Consider the following 21722-nt stretch of genomic DNA (forward strand, 5'->3'; position numbering starts at 1 on the left):
CAAGGTCTGGTCCAACCGGCTTATTGGTATTAGTGAAATGTGGAAATGTTTAGCGATGTTCGTATTTCATCGCAATGTTTATCTTTTTACACGAAACAGCTGTTTTCTGTGACGACACGTCTGCCATTCGTAGTATGGAATGTTGTGATGTCGTGACATCGTCATTCGTTTGCTCAGCAATGTTTACAACATTTTTGCTTCCAACACCAGCAAGCTGCCTGTCGTTCCAGACCTTGTATGATTGACATCGGTCCAGACCTTGCCCGCATAAGCTCGAACCATAAATTGACCTTACCTAAAATGGTTAAAATTGTTTATAATCCCTGCTAAACTTCAACTGAAATGGTTATGGAACTTTACATGAACGTTTAATGATAAAGTTTTAACCTTAAGTATTATAGTTTTTTGGAAGTGGACCTTACAAATAATGGGTTGTTAAGAACCATTACCATTCAAAATTCTTGTTTTCTCCATACATTTTCGGAAAGAAAACTATACTAAAACCTTTTAACTTATGGTTTGAGAACATTAATGGTAATGGCTATGGTAACCAGTAAGGTCCATGAATGGTTTTGTAACATCGATCAACTTTATGTGGAATATATCGCGAATTGGTTGCCTGTAAATTAATAATTATCATATCGCGATATATTCCACGTAAAGTTGAGCGATAATACAAAACCATTAATGGACCTTACTGACTACCATAACCATAACCATTGATGTTCTCAAACCATAAGTAAAAACGTTCTAATATAGTTCTCTTTCCGAAAATGTATGGAGAAAACAAGAATTTGGAATGGTAATGGTTCTTAACAACCCATTATTTGTAAGGTCCGCTTCAAAAAAACCATAATACATAAGGTTAAAACTTTATCACACAAACGTTCATGTAAAGTTCCATAACCATTTCAGTTGAAGTTTAGCAGGGATTATAAACAATTTATAACCATTATCGGTAAGGTCATGTGATGGTTCGCGTTTATGCGGGTGGCGCACAATGTAAAAGTTTCCTAGTTTTTTGACAGATAATGCATGAGCTAATTGTCAGAAAACCTGAAAACTTATCCATTGTGCGCCAAACTTCAACGTAGCGTTTATGCGGGTAGCGACCCGTATAAAAAATGACCATATCAGTGCTAACATTTGAAAACGGCGCAAAAGCCATTTGTAAACAAATGGTTTGTGGGCCCTTTACTCGCTACCCGAAGAACGCCCACGCAAACCAACAGCATCGTCAGGAAGGGGAAAATTTCCCCTACCCGATGTTGCTGTTGTGTCGCGTGGGTGTACTTCAAGTAGTGAGTAAAGGGCCCACAAACCATTTGTTTACAAATGGCTTTTGTGAGGTTTTCAAATGTTAGCACTGATATATAACCATATAGAGACACAATGAAATGTATTGTAACCAAACAATATAATTTAATGTATTTACAATAAATCATATTGTCTACAACGACAATATAAATAATTAGATAAATAAGCGGCGCCGGTGGTGTAGTGGTAAGCGTGATTATCTCTCACCCCAGCAGGCCTGGGTTTAATCCCAGTCGGCACCACCGGGATGTTCTGAGACATAACAGGGAACACGCAGAAAAAACATAGTTCATTCAAATAAAGCACGATTCATTTCAAACAAAATTTTGAATAGGATATAGATCAATAAAATCCATAGAGTAATCCAATAAAAATATTGAATTGAAATAATGCCACCAGCTTTATTGAATTAAACATCGATTTTTATTGATTCAAAAAAATGTTTACTTGAATCAACCTGCAGCATTTTTTAGAGCAACGAATAATTTTAGTTGTAGAGATTCATATTTTTTTATTGTATCAAAATCAAATTTATGTAGGTAAATCAATAAATATTTTTTTCCCTTATTTCAGTGCCAACATTTCAAAGGGGCGTAATTGCTTTTGTAAACAATGGCTTTAGCCGTCGATTTCTCGCAAATAAAAGCCCACCCCTTCAAATTACCAATGCTAGCTGGGACAGGAAACATTCATCTACCTGCTGGTGTCATTCATTTTCATGAGTGAGCTTTCATTCGCGAGAAATCGAAGACGAAAGTCATTGTTTACAAATGCAATTACGCCCCTTTGAAATGTTGGCACTGATTTATTCTATGTCAATTCAGGTTTTTAGAAAATTGCGAACAATACGCTTGCTCGCATAAAAAGCATTCTTCGAGTCGGAATCAAATTCAATCATATCATTCAAATATGAAAACGTTAACGAACCAAATTTGTAACAATTTTATGGTATTGCGTGTTTACTGCGTTTTTTTCACGTCACCGCTGAAATTGTAATTAAATCTTATAACCGTGATAAACCATAGAGAATGTCGATGAAGAGAATCGATCAACGAGGATAGGTTCTTTTCAAATGATACGCAAGAACTGTCAGACTATGGTGGTAAGCTCAAACCATTAGTATTGTCTGGTTAAATCCCAACCATCAATGTCGGGCAACTGTAAGGCCACAATCCGAATTTATTTATTTAACTCTGTACAAACATTTGGCAGTAATTTCGAGCAGAGCCGATATTGAAATATAATCCTTGTTGCAAATTATTTACCGTCATCAGAATCACATCACACCACCCCATCAGTTTTCGATTCCCTTTAGTTGCACAACTCGCGTCGCGAATCTTTTTGATATCAGAAAGAAGTGATTCTAATTCTAGCCTCGCTGTCATAATTCGTAAATCGTAATCTATTTCGCTGTTGTACACGTAGTGAGATATAGCTGGCCAGCGAAAAAGAAAACGCAATTTATCCATTACATTGCATGTCGATGTATTTATTATCGAAAATATCATTGCATCCACCGATTTCAACACCAAAAACGACTATTAAAAATAGTGTATAGTGCTTGCTATCTGTTGCTAGCTGAACAATAAATGTGTGATCCAAAACTTGTATTGTTGAAAAAGTGCTGAAAACTTTTTAGTAGTTAGTAAAACCTTTCCAGACTTGCTCAAAGATAGTGACCGTGTGAATACGTGCAACAAAGTGCAACACTGCTTCCCCGGAAGAAACCTTAAAATTGATACAATTTCGAAGGCGTCATCAGCTAGAAAAGTGATATAGAACGGTAAGTGTTGAGTAAACATCGTTTGTCTTGGCTTATATACGTACATCAACCATATTATATTATTACATATATTTTGAATTGCAAACCAAACAAAAGCCGGGAAGTAGGTATTTTTGAAATAGAGGATAATATCACTACCTGATGTAATGTATTGCCACTAGCAGGAAGAATGCAATAGCTTTTAAATGGATCCAGTGAGGAGAAACCGGTTCCTGACATCTATTTCACAGCTCACTTGGGCTAATTTGTGTTCTGTTTATTGTCCACCTGCACATTGCAGTGCATGTTCATAATACGCTTTGATAAAACTAAAAGAATTTGACAAACGTAGTATCAAGTATTCAATCACTAAACTGCCGATGGAAGCATAATTGTCCCATGTGTATATGAAACTCCATAGCACATAGGATATTTATGCGGCAGTAAACTACTAACAGCGAATTCGTTTATTATCGGTGTAACCCACACGGTATACCTCGTATAGGTTTTAAAAACAAACGATCAAACTGACGTTTGTCAGAAAACAAGCAAACCCAATCTTGATACCCGATCCAGGTTGGAACTAAATAATAAACGAATTCGCTATAAGTATATATGATTGCAATTTTTGATAGCGGTAGTGGCCGAAAAAACTCATTCAAGTTCGCAAGAATCACTAAGGCAAATTTTTTAGCTGTTTTCGTCACATAGAGTCAATAGCAGCTTCGGCAGACTGGGAAATTGAGTCCTTGAGCATTCAATGTAAGACAAACTGTGCTCTGATACATGATGCATTATCACACAAAAAATAAGCGCTCAAGGACTTTTTTTTAATTTTAGTCGTTTCAACGCTTTTGGGTCATACGTGATTTTTTCGGAGGTGATATTTGAACTCGTGACTTTGGCGTGAGAGGTATTGGTGCCAACGACTAAAATAAAATTAACATAGGGTAGAGAACTACTTCGGCCTAATCGCCCATTTTGAGCTTAACGAGCAGACAACATCACATTCATCTATGATTTCGGCACTAACGAGTCAATTATATCTTTGGTACGATACGTTAGTTCAAAAGCTGCAACACTAAGTCTTTAAGAACGCAAAGTTTGAATATTTACAAACCTTTTGACGTAGGAATACGTCTTTCATTTCTATACTGGGGGTCACATAAAAAAAAATCAAAATTCAGACGTGTAACGAAAAATCCCAAACACGGACGCAACGATAGAGCGCAAATCGAACAAACGACACATTGCGCATGCTCACATGAGCGAGCTCAATGCTGTTCGCAGATGATACCGCAATAAATAGCCGTCAAAGGAAGGATGCCTCGCGATTTTCATTAGAAAAATCGGCTGGAGTAGATAATGTTAATGCTAGAGTTATTCAAGATTGCTTTCATGTCATTAGCCACGTCTTGCTGGACCTTATTAATGAATCATTGCAAACTGGACATGTGCCACAAATTTGGAAGAAATTCTAGGGACCACATTCAAAAAGTTGCTGAAACGATTAAAGCCGAAGAGTTTTGTCCCATCAACATGTTGCACACATTAGAGAAAATTTTAGAACTTGTTGGCCAGCTGTTGGAGTATTTAAATAGTAATAGTTTGTTGATACCAGAACAATCGGGATATCGGGAAGGTCATTCTTGTGAAACCGTGTTCTTGTGAAAGCTTTTCTAAACTTAAATGAACTTAAAGTATATTTACGACGATCTGCAATAAGATCATAGTATAGAATTTATACAGATTATTTCACAGATTATCGTCTGCCAGAAACAGATTAAAAAGATTTTTTTTATGGTGAAAATACAGATTGAAAATGGAAATAATTGCGTCTTCGTATTGGTGCGATGCGTGCTGTTCCACTCATACATTGTGTCCGACGCTTATCCGTCCGTTGCTCGAAAGTAAATGACAAAGAAAACTATTTGGCAAGCGTTTTTATTATCGCTGCTTTTCTCCTCCCTTCCTTTCATTGGTGAAATGGTGAGCGATCAACCGAGCATTGAGCTCGCTCATGTGAGCATGCGCAATGTGTCGTTTGTTCGATTTGCGCTCTATCGTTGCGTCCGTGTTTGGGATTTTTCGTTACATTTTGATTTTTTTTTAATGTGACCCCCAGTATAGAAATTAATTATTTTGTCAAGCTTCTGCATTCATGTTTCACCAGATGTCACTACTGTTGCGGTAACTAGGCATAATCTATTTTCCGTTAATTGTTCATAGAGGTCAGTGCAGTGCAAAACATGTCTGGTACATCTATATTATGCACTTAGTTTAATATTCGAAGTCCCTCCCTTTTTACATATTCTGCACAAAAAAAATACATCCGAAGCCTCTCCTTTTCTACACATTCTGCACACAAAATAACTCACCCCTCACAGGATTTCCCGCACGGTTTTTATGAATGGGGCGGGGCAGAAAGTATCTTTTGTGCAGAATATGAAAGAAGGAGGGATTTCGAACACAGCAAAAAATAATTTTTAATATTATATCCAAGAGGATGCACTTCAATCATGTCGAAAATCTCATGTAATTTTTATGACCACAAAAATAAACAAATGTAGTAAAAGCAGTGCAATGTCAGTTAATGCACTTTATTAATGATAATTTTGTCCTTTTTGGCAAGTAAAATTACTCCATATTTTTGACACGATTGAAGCAACAATCAATACGAAACTAACGATATTAAATTGGCTCACTACTTGACTAGCCTATTGGTCCCAAGCAAACGATTAACGCACCCCATTCTAGTCGAAATTCTACTACTACACAATGTTTGTTTTGATTCGCTATGAAAGTTTGACAGATAAAATGAGGGGTTAGTGGATTTTCCTATGTTTCGAGGGGTGAATCGATTAGCTTGGGACCGAAGATAGTACAAGAGCTGTGCCAAAAAGTTGAGCTCGTTATTTCGGGACCTTCTAGTCTTAGAGTTACGTCTATGATTGAAGTGCATCCAGTTTGATGTGATATCAATTTTTTTTGCTGTGAATTTAATCTAAATGCATATATAGAGGTACCAGACATTTGTTGTAGTGACAGGTACTCTATGTTGTAATCTGTGAAAGAGAAATCACAAATCGAGTGTCATCAAAATACATGGCATGTTGAGAGATTGAGCTCGTGAGTGAGAATTTTCTTTCTCAAATTTGATTTTGTTGGTGGACTGTTAGTAAAACGGTTAAAAATGTATGGGAAAAACCTTTTTTATTTAATTGTATAACTTGTTTAACAATAATTCCCAGGAAAACGACAAAGTCTATTATGTTGTCGTCAACTTCTTTTGACCAGAATATGCATCACAAGCGTATTGTTTCCACTAATAAAAATTTCTAGGGGATTTTTATTACTTACTACCAATCGTACAGCGCCATCTGCGTGAAAAATAGCCTTAACTAAATGGTTCATTATAGACGTAGCCCTACGTCAAAAAAAAAAAAAATACTTGTTGGTAGTTAAAACTTCCTCCACCACGAAATAGACAATTTATAGTTTTCACGCTTTACGAATGTTCGTACCACCTCTGATAGCGATGGCTATGCTTCCACCTCGTTTGTCTACTCAGAGCAGCAAATGACGTTCGATAGAATTATTAAGGTGCTGAGCCAATACAAAATGAATTTCAATTTAAGATGACTATTACGCATTACGCATTCCAATTGAAGGCCCTATCCCTTTTCATAACAATGTTCATCCTGTATTCGAGAGGAAAATCATCTGATTTCAAAACAACCGTCATCATAGTGCAGCTATCATTCGAAAAGGCGATTTCGATTTGTTTCGATTTGAATGGTCGTAAGATAGAGGACGGTGGTTTGGTACAATGTAGGGAAATGGGGAGTAAAACCGACACCTTAACCTAGTTGTACAACGAACTTATAAATAGGGGAAGTGCACCAGTATTGGTCATAGGTTCCCATTTTGGCCACACCTCAGAAAACCGATTAATAGGGTACGCTTATAGATTTACTTGGGACCAATAGGCTAGTCAAGTAGTGAGCCAATTTAAAATCGTTAGTATCCACCGGTTGGTAGAACTTTAATTGATCACGTTTATTCCAATTTTGATTCTATTTGTTGGGTTTCGGAAACTGATTTGAAAATAACCTATCATGGTTCTCAAACTTTTGTCGATTGCGACTTACTTTGAAAAATTGTATAGGCTCGCGACCCACCCATATTGAATACATATGAGGTAAGGTCGAAATTACCTTAAAAACTTCAAAATGACGTCGCCAAAACACATCAAAACTGCATTGTATGCAATAAAACGAGCCAAAACTATTAAAAAATAGCCAAAAATAATGAAATTAATCTAAAACGCAAAATCAGTCCAAAATCGACAAACTAAATAGAAAAGCACTTCAAAATCATAAAATGAAAAAAAAAACTAAATCGAATCGACGTAGCATTGGTGCTCAGTACGGAAAACAAAATCGACGGAAAGCAAATCATGGCAAAAAATACAGTAAGTTGCGTAATACCCCGTTCACATTACAGCCTATATCACATAATATAGGCTGTCTTGCAATGAGCACTCATACATAGGATTTCCAGTGAAAACTAGATGTATGAGTGCTCATTGCAAGACAGCGTATATCACGTGATATACGCTGTAATGTGAACAGGGTATAAGGCACGATTTTTTATCAGTACAAGCAGGAACCGGGATGTTTAATTATGATTGAAAGCGATATCTGACCGAAATAGTTAAATTTAAATCTTTAAAAACTGATGACCTCTAGAATACGAAATATATTTCTCAGACTGACGAATAAATGCGATGAAGATCTCTTTAGAAGGAACAAATCTTGTGTCTCAACTAGCACAATCGTGCAAGAAACAATTGAGAGTTCTACACAGTTTGAAAAAGTAGTGTAAATTTCTGTTCAATATGATGCACATATGGAGCATCACATCTCATCTAAGTTTACATTATAAATAGTGTAAAGTTCTGAGACATTTCCTGAAATGTTGCAAATATTGTATACAGAAGTCCATATTTGTAAACAACATTGCTTACAAGTTGCTCGTTTGCGTGAAATGAAATACAAGTTTACGTGAATGAATGTTTACATCACAATTATAATTCCGATTTTTTTGCTGTGTGGACCCTCGGGCTTCCCGATTAGCCTTATCTGCTATTTACCCTGCGATCATAGTTTACCTGAAGTATATTTTGTATTGAAGTAGCTAGTAGACTGATAAACCTTTTACGCTGTCGATCGAGCTCCTTCATTTATTTGACTATGCTAGAAGTTTATATTTGCGTATAAGTGGCAGGTTGCAGCTAAGCTGTAATGCGCTTACCCAGCCGCATAGAATAAAGAAAATGGACTTTATTCTCATTCATCACACAGAGAACTTTCGCTTCATTAAGGGAGCTATTTATAGATGACCGTTACATACTAACGGAAAGGTACGGAGTGGAAATAATCGGTAGCCTATAGCTTGGGTGCGGAGTTATTTCATTCTATTGACCGAAGAGTGAAAGTGTATTAACCTTGGACGACAATAGTTTCAAGTGTAATCTACTGCGTTTGACAATCTGAAAGTTTATTAGATACAGAAATCACAAATGGGCGTAAAGATAATGCATCACTCACTTTTTTACTCAACTTTTTACAAATGTTTACAGCGTTTAAACCTGTTTATTTTATGATGGAACTTTTTACACTTTTTGTTAGAATTTTTGGAAAGAAATGGTTTACAAGACTTTGGTGTGCCTATATAAATCTAAACTTCAAAATAATGTGGAGAACCCGAAATACTTTATGATTATAAAATAGTACCCCGCATAATATTAAATAAGGGGCTTTACCAAACCTTGTGGGTTTACAATATTTGTCGAGTCATCGTACAATATCTTGTTGAGTGTGCAAAACTTTATAAGTAAAAAGTAAAGGGTTGTGTCCTAGACACTACCGCAGTATGACGTAGAACCTATCTATCTATCTCTATCTATGATGCATGATATATGCATTCAAGTTAACATCCGACGTCCCTCCTTTTTTAGATATTTTGCAGGAAAAATACATCCGAAGTCCGTCCTTTTTTATATATTCTGCACAAAACATTCTTTCTAAGCCCCGCAACTGACAGGATTTCCCGCCATTTTATTATGAATGGGGGAGGGGCAGAACGTTTCTTTTGTGCAGAACATGGAAAAAAAGATGGACTTTGGATGTTAATATAATTTCATATATAGAGGTACCAGATATGTTTTACAGTCAGTTGTGTGTTATTCACCAACATAATATCATTGAATATGTCTTTCAAGCAATTTTTTCAAGCAAAGCGGGATGAAGTTAAGGGAAAAACCTCTGTTTTTACTAATAATTGTGGTTTGTTTAAAATTTATTTCCCGGAAAAAAGTGATCGTCAAAGTCCATGTCTTTTTCGGGTTATTGTTGAGGGGGGGGGAGGTTGTTGTGAAGGGGGGTGGGGTTTACATACATTGCTTTTCCTCATTCCTCATTGTATCGCATTCCTCATTGTGGTCACGCTGTGATCAACCTTTATCCGCTGACTTGGTCCTGCTTGCTGCAGGACCAAGTGCCACGCCGTCCGAAGCGACAATGAGCAAAAGCACGTTAATATAATTGCATATATAGAGGTACCAGATATGTTTTACAGTCAGTTGTTGGTAATTCATCAAGTGTATGTCTCCTGTTAAGTAATTTTGTTTGAAAATGTTGGCTCTGCATGTAAAAAATTAATTGTTTATACATACCTATTTGTGGTTTGCTTAAAATTTAATTCCCGGACAAAAATGATCGTCAAAGTCCATGTCTTTTTCGGGTTATCTTAAGGGGGAGGGAGTTTTACATGCACGTTTTTTTAAGTCTCATTCCTCATTGTGGTGGACACGCTGTGATCCACCTTTAGCCGCTGACTTAGTTCTGCTTGCTGCAGGACCTAGTGCCACGCCGTGCGAAGTGGTAATGAGCTGAGGCAGGAGAGCAGCGCTGATTCATATCTTTTCAGGTTCAAGCAGAATGATGTGCAACCAAGTGGTATTCGTTTGTGATGACTGTGTTTGGGAAAAAGGCTTATTTCATGAAATCAGTGATAAAATTATCATTTGTACATTTTCAATAGTTTAATTACAGAAAAATTGGAAAATATTTATTTCAACAGGTTCGTAATGTAATATCCTATCGATTGGCCTATTTGGATTTTAATTTCATCTATAAATGACAAAGTATCAAGCGTTCAAAACCTAACACTCCTTCACCACACATATTTTTTGATTTGCACCCCAGTATAGTCGACAAAGACGTAGTTCTACGTCAAAAGTAATTTTTAACACAAATATGTATATATCTCAAATGATGTTATGAGGCTTCATGAAGTACAAATGTCTCAAAAACATTACATCTAACAAGATTTCAATGAACCTGTAAATTATGAATATCTAAGCTCCAGGCAATGTCGAGAATTATAGATATTTTGATAACACAACTGTGTGTCCCACAAAATGTTACTGGGCTTAATTAGGCTGTACGGGTTCGAACATTTGATCAAGATGATGCTTTGTTGAGCCTGGAGATCTCCATGATCTAAACTCCATAATGATTTCAACTTTTATTACTACGTTTCTCCTGCTCAGGCCTCTTGTATTGATAAATGCTTTCTTCAACATACAAAGAGAACGTTGAGGCTCACCTTTTGCAGGAAACTCTTAGATTTTATGTGAATTCATAATTCCATGAGACTTTGGAGATATAGGTCATCAAGATGTTCATGAAAATCCCATCTCATATTTTTTTTTGTATAGCAAACGTATTGTCGAACTATTAAGCTGACAGATGTAGATTGACAACAATAATGTGGCACAACACGCACAAGATTGCGCTTCTGTGTTCTTTTTATTTCCTTGATTTGTTTTCCATCGATTTTGTTTTCCGTGCTGAGCACCAATGCTACCGACGCCAGGGAGGCAGTTCCCACACATGGACCCTACCTATCGACCCATCATCTCATGAACCGGGGACCAACGGCTTTACTTCCCTAACGGTCTAATCAGCGTATTGTAGATAGTCAACTTCGTGCGGCGGAGAATTTTATATTGGGTATATTGATATTCTCGATTAAACTCTAGCGATCTGAATCGTAAGGGACTAACTGCGATGATCGATTCTCTTCATCTCAGTGTCCACCGATTAGTTTTCAGGTTAAAAAATTAATTTCTTTGTATGTCGAGGTTAATTGCTATTACTATTGTTTGTGCATCAGGGGCAACTAACACAACATGCATAAGCATGCGATCAATTGACGTTTGAGTGCTTTTTATGAGTTTAAAATAAAATGATTTTTAGTGCCGTGAATGTGAGTGCGTGAATATGCATGAGAATATCAAGCGTGAATTTTGTTTGCGCATTAAAGTTTTTTCTCGCAAGGAGGCTCAATTATGTAATAAGATTTGAGATTTTTCTCTTTTGTTAATTCTGACATATCCTGATAACTTTAGGCGTCTAAAGTGGAATAGCTGTGTAAAGGAAGAGAGAAAGATTAGTAATTTATTTTTAATTCCACTACCACAAGGATCAAGGATAAGCAATTAAGGTAGTGGAACAGCTACTTTTTTGACTTCTTTCAAATTATCAAGACATTAAAACTACCAAAAAACGTAGAACATAAACATTTGGACTTTTCAAACTTTACTTATTGTACAATTGTGTTGTTATTTTTGAACAGAAGTACAGGCTATAATAAAGTATACATCGGAATTTTTTAGCCTCTCAAAAAAAAAAATAAAAAAACTGTAACTTTTTAGCTTAAGTGTATTAAAATTTCTGAAATGTTTGCTATTGGTAGATCAAATACTCGTGGTTTATTTGTATTGTTTTGAGTTTAATTGACTGTGTTTATATAAAGTTTGAGCAACTAACTGAAAACGAAATACATACGTCATTTAGGCAAATAGCTCTCATAATCATTAGCAACTGTTTCCATTATATCTTTTGGTAAAAAGTAGCAGAGAATTGTGTTCTGACGCGACAATGGTTTTAAAAGCCTATTTTTGGAACATTGTCGCGTCACGAAATGCTTGACAATATTCCAACTTTTGTCAAACTTTTTGAAAAAAAAACTGAATTCACACCAATTTAAATATTCATATTGATGAATCTACGCAAAACTGCACCAGTGCATGCGACACCTAGGTTTGAAATCCAAAACCACAAAAGTGATGATGTACTAAAAATATTCCATACGATTTGAAAGGTAGCAAAACGTCATAATCATTTTAACATCATTTCCATCTGCTGGACGACCGTAACGTAGATTCATCAATAGCTAACAACTCGTGGAACAAAATTCATTGGAAAATCGGTAAACGAAACTGTTTTTTTTTTTTTGTGATCTGTTTTATTTGTACAGGCTTAATTGAATAAACTTTACAGAGCCAAGTTATCACTTTTATTGTTATGATGATATGGAGCTACCACTTACAGTAGCAAGAAAACTGTCGGGAGACTGTGAACTATCCTCGCTGTTAGACTTGATCAAGTTTAATAGCCTCTAACTGTACTCAACCTGCCATTGTATGAAGGGCCAAAAACGATTTGGGTGAATCCGTGGGCAGCATCGTCATCCATGGGATAAATAAGAATCTCCTTCCAACAACAGGATCATCCCGCCCTCTTTTCACGAAATGTTAAGGGAGTTGGCAATTTCACTCTTGCCATCCATTTCGCTTCAATCGGGTACCCTGATGGACCCTCCCGTACCCAGCATATAATGTTTCATATAATAATGGAATGAAAGCTCCCATAAATATGCTGTCGCTACCATGGTTGGCATACACAGTTTTGTTCACGAACTGCCAATTTGCTTATAACTTTGCACACAGTTGACGAAACATAGTTTTTTTGAAGCAGTAGTTTAAAATGGCACAAACAGAGTACTGAGTGAAAAGTTATTAACAAATGAGCGGTTGGTGTGTACAACTGTGCATGACAAGCATGGTTCGTACTTCTTCATCCGATGTTAAGGTGATTTACGGTTTAGCGACTTTGCAGTCAATTTAATTGTTTATAGGAAAGTTTGAACATACTGAGAGGTAAGCACATGTTAAGGTGTTTCGCTGTGAGATCCTTATTCTAGTAATCACTTCGAAACTTCAAGTGTACACAGATCAGCTTCAAGTACACGTACCACAATGAAACTGTAACTCCACGTTTGCTACACTGCAGCTTGAGCTTGAGCTTGAGCTTGAGCTTGAGCTTGATTGACCGCCCACGGTTGCTACTCTGTTATTGCCAGATCAGCTGTAATTACACAGAGAACCAATAGACGATGCTTGGGACTAGCAATCATCCTCAATGTGTAAAAACTGGTGATCTTAAATTAGGCAATACCAGCGCCGGCCGCGCCCGAACACAGGTCAAGAAAGGAATGGGAAGGATTGTGTTGACATGACACTCGCTTTGATGGAAGCCGAGAACACCTCTGCACTTCCACGAGGAATCACTGGGATGTTGGATAAGAGGGTTGGGTTTGCAGCAGGGTTCGTTTTGGTAAACGATAAGCTGAATTTATGTCCTAACGATCATATAACGCGAAGGAGCTTGGGACTAAACCCACGGTCTTCTGCTCAGTAAGCAAAAACGTTTGCCACTAGGCAGACGAGCACCTTTTTAATCACCGAGTTGCTGTTATTACCATGTAGTCATATTAACAAATAAAACGATTGACGAATCTTGAATTTGGATGGGCCTGAGATTAGACTCATGATGTTCTGCTCAGTAAGCAAAAACGGTTGCTCTAAGGCCACCGAGCCCCTCATATCACATAATACCGTTGCTCAAATTTTTGTATCCATTCAAACCCGGAACCAACGACAACAACGAGTTTCGCAAAATACACGATACACAAGCGATTTTACCATAAATTTCTTTGATATGTAAGGACCTGGGACCGCGTTTTTTTGCTCAGTGAGCAGGCCACTGTAACCGACGATCTTTCAAATTCGAAAACTAAAAACTACGAAAAAGTACTTAGGCCTTCATTAAGTTCCACTTTCACGCGACGTTCATGTTTCAATTTGCTCTTTACGTATTGTTCAGACTATAAATAGGCCCTTTTCAAAAGTTACGCTAGAAATAACCACAATCGTCGCCTACCTCGCAAAACTGGTTCCAAACGACAACAAAGGCATAAGCAACGATGGATTGTTGAACTTTGCCGGCTCCAGTGGTGTAGTGCACAGCAAAAAAAATGTAATATTGATCAACGTAATTCAAGCTGATGTATGAAATAATGATGTAATTGTAATTTTGTAATTTATCAGCACACACCCTGGTCGACCACTGTAAACTAATCTGCCGTTAAGCGCGTGTGTACCTACTGAAACCTAGCCGTAGGCCTATGCTAGACCGTGAAAAGAGAGAAACAGAACTATACGAAATTACACCTGCTGAAAAAAAGATAAGTCTATTATTTTGGTTAGTGATCGTTTGGATTTGGGTCACCCCACGTTGTGTTTAGCTTAGTATAAATAAATAATACTATATAGTCATATAAATCACCACAGCTCATTATCTTCAGCGTTATCGGTTTTGTTTCTGGATCTTTAGTTGCCTCTGTGATATACTTACTTGCGGCATACTATTTTGGGAGTGTATATGAGCGTGTACCATGTACGGTAGCTCATCTCTCATCGTGATGGTGGGACATAGTAGACAAATTAGAGAGAAAACAAGGAGGTATTAGTATTAGTTATATGTAAACAAACAAAACAAAAGAAGAGAAGAGGAAAGAAGAGCAGAAAAATAAAAAGGGGATAAAGTAGATAACACAGAATAGAAACGTAGGCAGATTATTAGAAAGGCATTATCCGAGTCCTCAATCAAATGTCACTCCCGCCAAGATCTCAGCGAAACCCTCCCCGCCGAGACCCGCACAGCCGAGCTCGGTAGAAAAAACTAAGTGTGTAGATAGATTAGTAGGAAAATAAATAAAACTACTTTATGACTCAAAGTGCAATGAATGAGCGTTAGTTTCGGGATCATTTCAGTTTTAGAGTTATGTTAGTTTTGATCCGTAATCAGCACTCCACGTTTGCTAAACTGCAGCATACATAAAGTAGCAATTTCAGGTGAAATGAGGCTTTAATTGATGAGATTTATGTAATTTAAAAATCGAAGTGGTAGTGCATGTATAACCTTCGGGGCGGTTATTTGTGGACTCTACAAGGAATCACCTTTAAAACAGACTCTCGCCACTTCTTCCATACACAGCAGCGTAAACACGAAACTCATTCTACACACTCTGCTCCAACTAGGGGGATCTCAGCAGAGAAAAAAAAATGACTGCGTCGACTTTCCATCACCAATCACTCGCTACACAACGGTTTTAGTTCGCCATTACACAGTCTGTAAGACGCAGCGCCAGCTCCTCACCGTCCGAATCAACGTCGTAATCAGAATCAACAACTCCAGCGACCGAAAACAAACGCGTCTAACAGTGACCACGGCACACTTCGATTGCATTTCTGAAACACAACCTCAACGCACAAACACGACGACGACAACATCCGACAAGCGCCTTCCGTCCGGGAGGCGGAACGCCAGGCCAGCACGCAGCAAACAAGGGAAGAAAAAATGGCACAAACAGAGCACTTCACGAGCTGAACTGCTAACGTTGAAAGCCAAACGCGAACTGTGCCAAGTTATAATTTTTATTATACATTAAATCGGCGCCGGTGGTGTAGTAGTAAGCGTGACTGCTTTCTAACACCCCAATGGGTCTGGGTTCAATCCCAGCCGAGGTAGATGGGATTTATCTGAGGCATAAAAATCTCTGGTCACGTCTTCCTTCGGAAGGGAAGTAAAGCCGTTGGTCCCGGCCCAGGTATGGTTGTGAATGGGTGCGATATCCTACGCAGGTGTGGAAGCTGCCTTCCTGCACATTCGGTTGCCGTCAATGGATGGCAATCGATGTCCGTCGGTGATTGGCACTAGATTGCGGAACAGAGACCGACGTTAAATAAAGGAAAAGAAGATTATACATTAAATAATCTTAAGACTAGAGGTAAGGAAATTGGACCGAATACTCGCGGTCATTTCGAGGTTAGTGGAGATTTGCAATCTTATAGATGGGGAAAGGGAGGAAGAGGTTTTTTTTCCCTATATTTGTTTTCCGTCGATCTTGCTTTTCGTACTGAGTATCAATGCTACCGGCGCCAGGGAGGCAGCTCCCACACCTAGACCCTATCTATCGACCCATCAATTCATGGACCGGGGACCAACGGCTTTGCTTCCCTTCCAAAGGAAGGCGTGATAAGAGATTTTATGCCTCAGAAAATCCCACCGACTGGGATTGAACCCAGGACATTTGTGGTGAGAGACATTCACGCTTACCACAACACCATCGGCGCCGCTGAGGAGGAGATTAGTATTACAATATTTATGTTCCATAGGAAGTAATTGCAAAAAGTCACGTGTTGTCGCGGCACATAACTATTCCATCATCAGGATACGAATGAACCGCAAAATATGTTCTGATTATTTATTTTCATAAGAAAACATCTCAATTTTCCGATGAAGTTTTGGATTTTCGAATTATGTATTTATAAAAATTCCGGTCTGGTCGAATCTTTCGGATTGGACATTTTGTCGGCTTCCCTAGGCATAGAGTATAATTTTACTTGTCATACAATTATACTAATGCTAAAATGGTACAGGCATCGAAAGCTCTCAATTAATAACCATTGAAGTGCATTTAGAACACTAAGTTTAGAGCACGCAATAAGTTAATATGCGCTAGAAAATAAGCTTGAAATGCGAAGAAGAATAAGAAGAATCTATTAAAATATGCAAAATCATGCGTACAATGCGTCTAAGCGTTGACGCGTCACGCTGGATTGGGTTCACACTTATTTTAATTTTTAAGTGAAAATGCCCAAAGAATCAAGTGCGCTGACATCATTACAAAACTTTTTTTCCTTAATTTCCCTTCAGCACTGAATGCTGATTATTTGAGCATCTTAATAATACTTAAATGCGTACGATTAATAAACTACAGCTTTTCTGTTCAAGTAATCGAATCCGGTAGGTTTAATTAATCTCAGGGAACGGAAAAGGCATGTTTCAGTCCAATTACCTTTATTTCGCTGTTTGTTGAGTTCTTGAACATTGCCCAACAGTACCTACTCCTATGTAAACATGTCCAGGAAATATATAGCACTAGGTTTCATAAACTGCATGCTCTTCCCCTGATTCTTCCCTCAAAAATGTTAACCTTTTTAACCTCTACCACGCCCCGTAACGTGGGTAGACCACCTTTTCGTGGTACGTTACGGGATGTAAGATCTACCACCGATTCCTAGTCCTGACTTCTTCAAAGATTTTATTAAACAATCGATAGATTTTTCTAAAATTACTTTTATGTCAGATGGGGCAGCATCACAATACAAAAAAAAAAACTTTGCTAGTCTGTGTAGATTTCAGTCAAAGCATGGATTAGAAGCAGAATGGCATTTTTTTGCAACGTCTCATGGAAAAGGTCCCTGTGATACCATTGGTGGTACTCTCAAGCAAATGGCAAAGAGAGATAGTCTTGCTCGAGATTATGGAAACACCATAACAACTCCACGAGAATTATATAACTGGGCAGTTGAACAAACAGATAAAAATATCACAAAACTATGTTTCGAGTACATATCCACTGAACAGTACTTTGAAATGTCAGAAGAACTCGAAGAACTATATAACAGCACAAAGACAATATCTGGCACACAGAAATTCCACAGTTTTTTGCCTATAACTGGTGACAAAGTAGCGGCAAAAAGGTTCTAATTCAGAAGATGAACCAAAAATATTTAACTTGATTGGAAAAAGGAAAAAATAGCATGTATGAAAATAGGTTTAAAACATTGAAAATATATATATATAAATGATATATGAAAAATCTTGTCTTTTTTCTCTCACATATTATCAAATTTTGCATCAGTAGTAGACAACAGAATAAGGGAATGATATTTTTTTGACAAGGTCTACATGTCCAAATAGTTTTATTGAACTCTGAGAGATTGCTGCCAATTTCAAATACGATTTGGCGAGAAATGCATCATGAGCCCTTTTCATATGAAATTCTCGATTAATCAAAGTGAACTTAAGTGCTGATTAGACAAAATTGAATCGCAAATTGAGCTTCATTGGATTCTGAGATGATTTTGAGTTTCACTGGTTTAGTTTTGTGTGAAAATGGCAAATCAAAAAAAAAAAATCAGTTCAGACATGAAAAAGTTTTTGTAAGAAAAACTTTTTTTCCTCAGAAGTGCCCATCTCGCGATGTATGGACAGGTTTTTTTTCAGTAATCAAAGGAACACATCTTAGTCCTTGTTACTTTTTATGCCTTGTTGATAGTGATAAGTCCTCGGGTTGCCTGGACCGAGGATGATCTTGAAACAAGGAAAAAATGAGTTAGTTAGTATTCACCTATGTATGTGATTCCTAATCTTCTATTCGTTGTTCCCTAGTTTGAAGTGGTTAAGACTAGGGTTCTGATGCATGGTCATTATCGGTTTCATAGCTTGTTTTTGTTGTTAAGGAATCCAATTTTGACTGACAAAGGGGCGCGCCTTTGGAGGGTGTTTCAACACTCCGAAGGGTATAAATAGCGGAACCTTTCAGTTAGAATCGATTCCGTGCGATGAAGGCAAGAATGACAACTGTATCAAAACCGAATACTTCATCATTTCTCAATAGTGATGGAGTAAAACGACATGCACTAAACTAAGGACACGGGATATACTACAATAGATCAAATTACTGGTCGCAGTGGTGTTATGTCCCGAACAGAGGAAAAAAAAAAAACCTCTACCATGAGTAATCGGTCCACTCCATTAAAGTTATTCTTGTTAATCTACAAACAATGAAATGTCAGCTCCGTAAAGCAACACAATCGAGCCTTCCAAAGAAATGAAATAAAAGAAAAGTGATTGGTAGTTCATAGTTAATCCAAAACAGGGTGATAGAGGATCTTAAACCATGAAACAAATCTCGATTACTTTTTCGAAGGGACGTATCAGCTTTTGTAAACAATGCATTTGATCGTCAATTTGGCGTAATTGGTAGCTTGCACACCCATATTAACAACACTATCAGGTAGGGAAAAATTTCCCCTGTATGATAGTGGTGTTAGCATGCGTAAGCGAGCTGCCAGTTACGCCGAATCGACGATCAAATGCATTGTTTACAAAAGCTGATACGTCCCTTTGAAAAAGTCATCGAGAAATGTTCTGCAGTATTTCCTTATTTATTTCTTATAACGGAGTTGGTTAGGTTTTAATGTTTGTGACCGCCCTACATTATTATTTATCTTTATTAGGGAGGCTTTCAGCCTTGGGCTGGTTCGCCTCCATCACCGCCCTACATTTGAACCGTCCCTGAACTACATTTTTTCGCATAACTTTGGCATCAGATTGAAAAGCATAAGCAATGTATGCATAGTCATTAGACTGAGCTCAAACGGTTCCAAATCGGGTCCTGATAAGTCTCCCAAAATTTGAACTCACTCGATAATAAACTGACTTGGCACAAACCATTTGAAGTTTATATGGAAATTACTATAGGAAAACCAAATATTTTGTTCATATCCATCTAACAATTTACCAATGATAACTGAGCTCGTAAATTTTCTCAGCTACAACTTTGTCCTTAACCACTTTTCAATATAATGTAAGCATCAAAAGTTATCAATAATTCAAGCCACTAATGTCTTACGATTATGCTCAATCAACTGTTCAGCAGGCAACATTGGTGTTTCTGGCGCTTGGAATAGAGCACAAAAATCATGGCTACTATGTCACACTGCAAGATACAGTGTTGCTCACAAAACAGCTGCTTAATCATGTCATAAGATTATCAATCTCTTAAACAATTAATAACTATTTTATTTGACGTTTGGCTCAACAACTATATTCTGCTAAGTTGAAGCTGAGAAAATTTTCCATAAGTATAGCTTTTGAATTTTTTAACAGTGCAATATGGAAAAAGGTAAGACGACAATGAACAAAAAGTTTTGATTTCCCATAGTAATTTCCATATAAACTTCAAATGGTTTGTGCCAAGTCAGTTTCTTTGCAAATGAGTTCAACTTTTGGGAGGCTAATCAGGACCCGATTTGGAACCGTATGAGCACTGTGGAGCGAAAATGTCAAAATTTGCATCAGTCTAATAGTCATGTAGTCCAGGTATTAGGCTACACAAAATGCTAAGTAACTTATGTTGCTACTTGTAACTCCACCAAGTTATAAACGCATGAACATTAGCAGTTTTTGTCGATTCCTGCGAAAATCTTTTCCCCTATGGAAATCGAGAAAAAACTGCCCATATAAACAGAAATTTGAGACCAATGGGCCCAGGTCAATTTTTCACATTGGGCCTATTCATCATCATCTCTGGGGGTGCTCGGGGTTTAAGAATGTGTAGGGAATTCCCTGATCGAACATTTTCAATAACACCGTATTATAGATCTAAATAAGTATACAGGAAGGATTTAACAGAAAAATTCAAAAGTAATGAATATAGCAAATCGCAGTTTGATAAATATGCAAATTCGATATAAATGCAATGTTACTTAAACCGTTCTTCTCTTAGATTTTAAATGCTGTGTAGAATTTTCAAATGCCCCTAATTTTAACACAATTGATGTGGTCACTTTAATTTCGAAATCCCGAAAACCTATCTTGAACCAGAAATCATCATTCATCATGATTATAATTATCGACATGGAAAATGTCATCAAGATATGCTTATAACATGTTATATGTAACTGCTCAGTCTGGGCAGTGTTGAATCCCAGTTTGATGTTGTTTAAAAAGTTAAATTTCAACCACGTTCAACCTTATACCACAAACGAAGTGACAGACGACTAACTGGCGAAGAAATCAATTAAAATAATGTGGTTTGCTGCAATAGAATTTTCTTAGAAGTTTGCGCCATCAGCCACAAGGTGGGCTAGTTTTTTTGTTTTGATTTGAACAAAGTTGTGTTTGTGTGCAATGCTCTTTGGCAGTGTGCAAAGAGTGTATTCAGTATTCAGTTTTGAGTAGAGTGAAAGAGATAGAACCAAAACATTCTAGTACATTTGGTGAAAATGCTAGTACAATCTAGTAGTAGTGTTGCCATGTGGTACACTTAAAAACAATAACAGGTTCATCCAGCCCTGTGGAAGGCGCGTAGGCAACATGTTATACCGTGACAGTAGGCCCAGCACAGCAAAATAAATTATTTGAGCCCGGGACATGCTGTCTACTGTCAAACGCTGCTGTTGGTATAGGCCTTGTCACTGGCCTGGGTTCTTCACCAAAGTTTTTGAGCCGCTCCGTTTGTCACTTCGTTTGTGCTTATACGTGCTTATACCTTGTTTATGCTATAGTCAGACTACAGAGTTATATCTATAACTAACGATTTTAAATTGGTTCACTACTTGACTAGCCTATTGATCCCCAGCAAACGATTAACGTACCTCACTCTAGTCGAGATTCTAGTACTGAATTATGTTTGTTTTGATTCGCTATGAAAGTTTGACAGATAAAATGAGGTGTTCGTGGATTTTCCCTAAGAGGAAGAGGAGACAATAAGGTGACAAACGTATACAAACGCTAGAACTTTTACAACAGGG

The 21722-nt window shown here is 37.4% G+C and overlaps 1 protein-coding gene across 1 annotated transcript in view; it reads left to right on the forward strand.

Moving 5' to 3' along the window:
* The first annotated feature begins 2636 nt into the window (after positions 1 to 2636).
* The window catches only part of LOC135712062 (1-acyl-sn-glycerol-3-phosphate acyltransferase delta-like), a 31021-nt gene continuing 11935 nt past the window's right edge, over positions 2637 to 21722 (forward strand). Inside the window, exon 1 of the mRNA XM_065235045.1 lies at positions 2637 to 3100. The gene's annotated coding sequence lies outside the window, so the exon portion shown is untranslated. The remainder of the gene's footprint in view (positions 3101 to 21722) is intronic.

The sequence above is a fragment of the Ochlerotatus camptorhynchus genome, unplaced genomic scaffold, assembly GCF_037179485.1.
Source record: "Ochlerotatus camptorhynchus isolate MF236.1 unplaced genomic scaffold, CSIRO-AGI_Acam_v1.1 ptg000457l, whole genome shotgun sequence".
Lineage (NCBI taxonomy): Eukaryota > Metazoa > Arthropoda > Insecta > Diptera > Culicidae > Ochlerotatus > Ochlerotatus camptorhynchus.